General features: G+C 42.9%; 1 pseudogene; it reads right to left on the bottom strand.

Annotated features, from left to right (window-relative positions):
- LOC138930704 (small ribosomal subunit protein eS1-like) overlaps positions 1-5,682 on the bottom strand; it is a 69,012-nt pseudogene extending 63,330 nt beyond the window's left edge.
- Positions 5,683-6,000: the final 318 nt, after the last annotated feature.

The following is a 6,000-nucleotide window of genomic DNA, read 5'->3' on the forward strand; positions in this document are numbered from 1 at the left end:
ATGCTCAAACTACCGCACAATTGCACTCACATGCTAGTAAAGTAATGCTCAAAATTCTGGAAGCCAGGCTTCAGCAGTACGTAAACTGTGAACTTCCAGATGTTCAAGCTGGTTTTAGAAAGGGCAGAGGAACCAGGGATCAAATTGCCGACATCCGCTGGATCATGGAAAAAGCAAGAGAGTTCCAGAAAAACATCTATTTCTGCTTTATTGACTATGCCAAAGCCTTTGACTGTGTTGATCACAACAAACTGTGGACAATTCTGAAAGAGATGGGAATACCAGACCACCTGACCTGCCTCTTGAGAAACCTATGTGCAGGTCAGGAAGCCACAGTTAGAACTGGACATGGAACAACAGACTGGTTCCAAATAGAAAAAGGAGTATGTCAAGGCTGTATATTGTCACCCTGCTTATTTAACTTATATGCAGAGTACATCATGAGAAACGCTGGGCTTGAAGAAGCACAAGCTGGAATCAAGATTGCCGGGAGAAATATCAATAACCTCAGATATGCAGATGACACCACCCTTATGGCAGAAAGTGAAGAGGAGCTAAAAAGCCTCTTGATGAAAGTGAAAGAGGAGAGTGAAAAAGTTGACTTAAAGCTCAACATTCAGTAAACGAATATCATGGCATCCGGTCCCATCACTTCATGGCAAAGAGATGGGGAAATAATGGAAACATCCACAGACTTTATTTTCTTGGGCTCCAAAATCACTGCAGATGGTGATTGCAGTCATGAAATTAAAAGATGCTTGCTCCTTGGAAGAAAAGCTATGACCCACCTAGATGGCATATTAAAAATCAGAGGCATCACTTTGCCGACAAAGGTCCATCTAATCAAAGCTGCGGTTTTTCCAGTAGTCATGTATGGATTTGAGAGTTGGACTGTGAAGAAAGCTGAGTGCCAAAGAACTGATGCTTTTGAACTGTGGTGTTGAAGAAGACTCTTGAGAGTCCCTTGGACTGCAAGGAGATCCAACCAGTCCATTCTGAAGGAGATCAGCCCTGGGATTTCTTTGGAAGGAATGATGCTACAGCTGAAACTCCAGTACTTTGGCCACCTCATGTGAAGAGTTGACTCATTGGAAAAGACTCTGATGCTGGGAGGGGTTGGGGGCAGGAGGAAAAGGGGACGACAGAGGATGAGATGGCTGGATGGCATCACTGACTCGATGGACGTGAGTTCGAGCAAACTCCAGGAGTTGGTGATGGACAGGGAAGCCTGGTATACTGCAGTCCATGGGGTGGCAGAGAGTTGGACACGACTGAGTGACTGAACAACAACAACTTAAAGTTATTACAAAACAATGGCTATATTTCCCTATGCTATGCATTATATCCTTGTTGCTTATCAGCACTGTTAACTTAAAATATTAAAATTAACATTAGGAAAAAAGAATAAGCTAGCCAGTTCAGTTCAGTTGCTTTAGTTCCTCTTTGCTTTCCACCATAAGGGTGGTGTCATCTGCATATCTTAGGTTATTGATATTTCTCCCGGCAATCTTGATTCCAGCTTGTAAGTACATCCACCCCGGCATTTCCCATGATGTACTCTGCATGTAAGTTAAATAAGCAGGGCGACAATATACAGCCTTGATGTACTCCTTTCCCAATTTGGAACCTATCTTTGTTCCATGTCCAGTTCTAACTGTTCCTTCCTGACCTTCCTGACCTGCATTCCAGGTTTCTCAGGAGGCTGATGAGGTGGGTCTGGTATTCCCATCTCTTTACAAATTTTCCACAGTTTGTTGTGATGCACACAGTCAAAGGCTTTAGTGTAGTCAATGAAGCAGAGGTAGCTGTTTTTCTGAAATTCTCTTGCTACAAAAAGACTGAATCACTATGTTGTACACCTGACACTAATATATTATTGTAAATCAACTATACTTCAATTTTAAAAAATTTTAAAATAAAGTTACCAGTTCTGTTATTGAGAATATTAAGATGGTTCATGTTGAAATGATTAAAATGACATTTGGAATAATGAATGATGCTGATGCTGCTACTGCTAAGTTGCTTCAGTTGTGTCCGACTCTGTGCGACCCCAGAGACGGCAGCCCACCAGGCTCCCCCGTCCCTGGGATTCTCCAGGCAAGAACACTGGAGTGGATTGCCATTTCCTTCTCCAATGCTGAAAGTGAAAAGTGAAGATGAAGTCGCTGAGTCATGTCCGACTCCTAGCGACCCCATGGACTATAGCCTAACAGACTCCTCCGTCCATGGGATTTTCCAGGCAAGAGTACTGGAGTGGGGTGCCATCGCCTTCTCCAAATGAATGATGAGTAATGTACAAATAGCTCCCAACACTTTTTGTTAAGTATAAGAAGTATAAACAACTATATATATTTATATATAAAATAAATATTTATAGGCATATCTGGAAATATATTTATATTATATATTATATAATGGAAAGTCTGCAGAGGCATTCTTCTGGAAGACTCAGAGTTGGGAGACCAGAAACACAAAGCCAGAGGGTCCTAAGAGGGGATCTACCACAAGACTTGGAGCCTTACCACCTACCTGGAAGGATACAGAACATCCCCAGTAAAATGAAAGGCAAGTTGAACTGCTTTGGAACTCAGTCTTCAGTTTCTTTCTAATTGTTCAAAGATTAAAAATGCCTGTTAAAATAGGCCTTTATATTCTGCCAGGGAAAGTTTGCCAAGGTTGGCTGATTTTGAACCCAAATATTGCTTAAGCATTTAGGGCAGAGCTCCAAATGTATAGAGTTTGTTTCTCCTCCTTGCCAAAGTTGCATCAGGCCCTTTTCAAAGATATCTTAATTTCATTTTTCCAGCAGCATAGGTCACCCACAAAGTGATGCTTTTGGCTTTTGCCATCAGTACACAAAGGTATCATCCTGCTCCAGGAGGGAACCGCTATGGTGATGAAGGTTAACTGAGCCCAAGCCTTGGCAAGGAGCCCCTTCTTGTGTAATGGGAGCTTGGCCTGCTGGCCTGGAAAAGAACCTTCCTTAAGTACCACTATAAACAGTTCACTAACCAATTGGAACTCCCAAGGCAAAGCTCCATGGAAGAACTTGGCAGGTCCTTTTCTATGTCCCCACCTCCAATGCACTGCAAAGCAGTAGGGTGGACTATCAATCTCTGTGCAAAAGAATCTGGGTTAGTTCTGGAATAGCCCTGACGGTAGAGGCACAGATACCACCACTTCTGCACCCGGCCTCCTCACCCTCGAAGCCTCTCATGGGCCAGCAGAATGACCTTTCTCCTGCCTTCCTGTGGGCTGCTTGATCATTTTTTATAATTCCATTTTGATTTACCTGTCGTGTTCCTTGGGTGTATCTTTTTTTTTTTTTTTTGGCTGTGCTGAGTCATTGTTGCCCAAGGGTTTTCTCCAGTCGCAGTTCATGGGCTTCTCATTGCGGTGGCTTTTCTGGTTGCAGAGCATGGCTCGGGAGTTGTGAGCCTCATAACCTTCACAGGTTTAGTTGCTCCACAGCTTGTGAGATCTTCCCGGAGCAGGGATTGAACCTGTGTCACCTGCATTGGCTGGCAGAGTCTTAACCACTGGACTACCAGGAATGTCCTGGGTGTATCTCTTTGTACAGCATTTTTAGTGGCTGTGCTAAGTTTTATACAAACATAATTTACCAGTCTACTGATGTCAGCATTTTACCAGTTGGAGTAAAAGTGCAGAAATTCTACTTCCTTTTAAGACTCTTTACCCTCCCCCATTCATAATATAATTGTCTTAATTATTTTCCTCTACATACATTGAGGAGCAGGGCACAGCAACCCACTCCAGTACTCTTGCCTGGAGAATCCCATGGACAGAGGAGCCTTGCAGGCTGTAGTCCATAGGGCCGCATGGAGCTGGACACGACTGAAGCGGCTTAGCACACATGCACACACATACACTGAGAACTACGTAAGCCAGTGTTATAATTTTTGTTTCAACCATGAAACGTAATTATAAAAACTCAATAAAGAGAATGAAAGTCTATTGTATTTACCCATACTTTTGCTCTGCTCTTCTTCTCCCTTTCTGATGGGCCAAGATTTCCTCTTTTATCATTCTCTTTCGATTTAGAGAGTTTCTGTTAGCCATTCACAAGAGTAGGTCTGCAGGCAAGAAATTCTCTTAGTTTTTTTGTCATCGGAGAATGTCTTGATTTCCCCTTCACTCTCTAAGAATCTATTTGCTAGCTATACAATTCTGCATTGAAAGTTCTTTTCTTTCAGCACTTGAAAAATGTGCCATTTTATTCCATCCTCCATGGTTTTGGATGAGAAGAAATCTATCACTCAAACTGTTTTCCCCTATAGGTAGTGTCCTTTCTCCTGGATACTTTCAAGATCTTTTCTTTGTCTTAGTTTTCAGAAGTTTGACTATGGTGAGCCTTAGCGTGCATTTCTTGAGTTTTATCCTGTTTGAGGTTTGCTTCAGTATCTTGTATCTTGAATCTGTAGGTTTATGCATGCATGCATGCTAAATCACGTCAGTCGTGTCCAATTCTGTGGGAGCCTATGGACCGTAGCCTGCCAGGCTTCTCTGTCCATGGGGTTCTCCAGGCAAGAATACTGGAGTACGTTGCCATGACCTCCTCCAGGGGATCGTCCCAACCCAGGGATCAAACCTGTGTCCCTTATGTCTCCTGCATTGGGAGGGCAGGTTCTTTACCACTAGTGCCAACTGGAAAGCCCCCCTGTAGGTTTATATCTTTTGCCAAATTTGGGGGGATTTTAACCATTATTTCTTCAAATGCTATTTCAGCTCCACCTTCTTACTCCTCTCCTTCTGAGACACCCATGATCTGAATATTAGTTTTTTCTTATAGTCTTATATTTTCCTGAAGTTTTGTTTTTATTTTTTTCTTTTCTTTTCTTTCTTTTATTTTTTAGTCTGTTTTCTGTCTGTTGTTCACATTGGGTAATTTCTATTCTATTCTCAAATTCTCTCTTTCCTCTGTTCTTTATATTCTGCTGTTCAGTCTATGCACTGATTTTTTAACTTCATATTGCAATTTAATATTGCAATTCTTAGATCTAAAATTTCCATTTGGTTCTTCCTTATATCTTGAATTTCTTCCCTGAGATTAAAAAAAAATTTCTTTCAAGCCTCTTTGTAATTGTTCATTGAAACATTTTTCTGGCAGCTGCTTTAAAACCCTTGTCAGATCATTCTAACAATTCTGTCATCTTAGTTATCTTTTCTCATGCAGATTGAGACCTTCCTGGTTCTTGGTATAATCAGCGATTTTTGATTGAAACCAGCACATCTAGGGCAGCACAGTGTTATAAGAGTTCAAATATTATCTAAATCGTGTATGTTAGCTGACCTCTTCTGAAGCTGCTCAGGCAGAGGAAGTGAGGACACTGCCCAGTCAGATGAGGGTGAAAGTCCAGTTGCTCCTTTGTTGACAAGTGTGGGGGTGTGCTCCTTGTTACTGCTGGACAGAGACGGGAGTTCAGGCTCTCCATAGGCCTCTACTGATCCCACCCTTCCTGGGAAGGTTAAAGGTGCTTCATGACTGCCGTCACTGACGCTGTGGTGGGGGGGTGGCCTCATAACCTCTGAACCTTGGTGAAAGTCTTGATCCTGCATTGGATCTCCTCTGACAACACCCCCAAGAGAGGGGGAGGGGTACCTTGTTACTGCAGGGTGACAGAGCTGTGAAAGCTCAGGCTTCCAGGTGGCTTCCATTGACATCAAGCGGTACTGGGCTCCTTACTACCCAACAAGGGATATAAGTCCCACCTTCCCATTCAGCCTTCCCTGATACCACTTGGGTGCGGGGGGAAGAATGGTTTGAGGGCACTTCCTCACAGTAGGGCAAAGATGGAGGTCCCCACTTGGTCTTTGCTGGCAGAGTAGGACCCCAGTTTTTGTTCTGTGGGGTTTGCCTGAAGTAGAGAGATTAATGTCTAAAAGTTTCACTAGGTTATCCTTTTCCTGGCCTTTTGGCTAGAAAGGGCAGGCTTTTCTTAGAATCCTTCTTTTTCTTTTTATCTGTGGGCTTCTCCAGCA

Source organism: Ovis canadensis, chromosome X (genome assembly GCF_042477335.2).
Source record: "Ovis canadensis isolate MfBH-ARS-UI-01 breed Bighorn chromosome X, ARS-UI_OviCan_v2, whole genome shotgun sequence".
Classification (NCBI taxonomy): domain Eukaryota; kingdom Metazoa; phylum Chordata; class Mammalia; order Artiodactyla; family Bovidae; genus Ovis; species Ovis canadensis.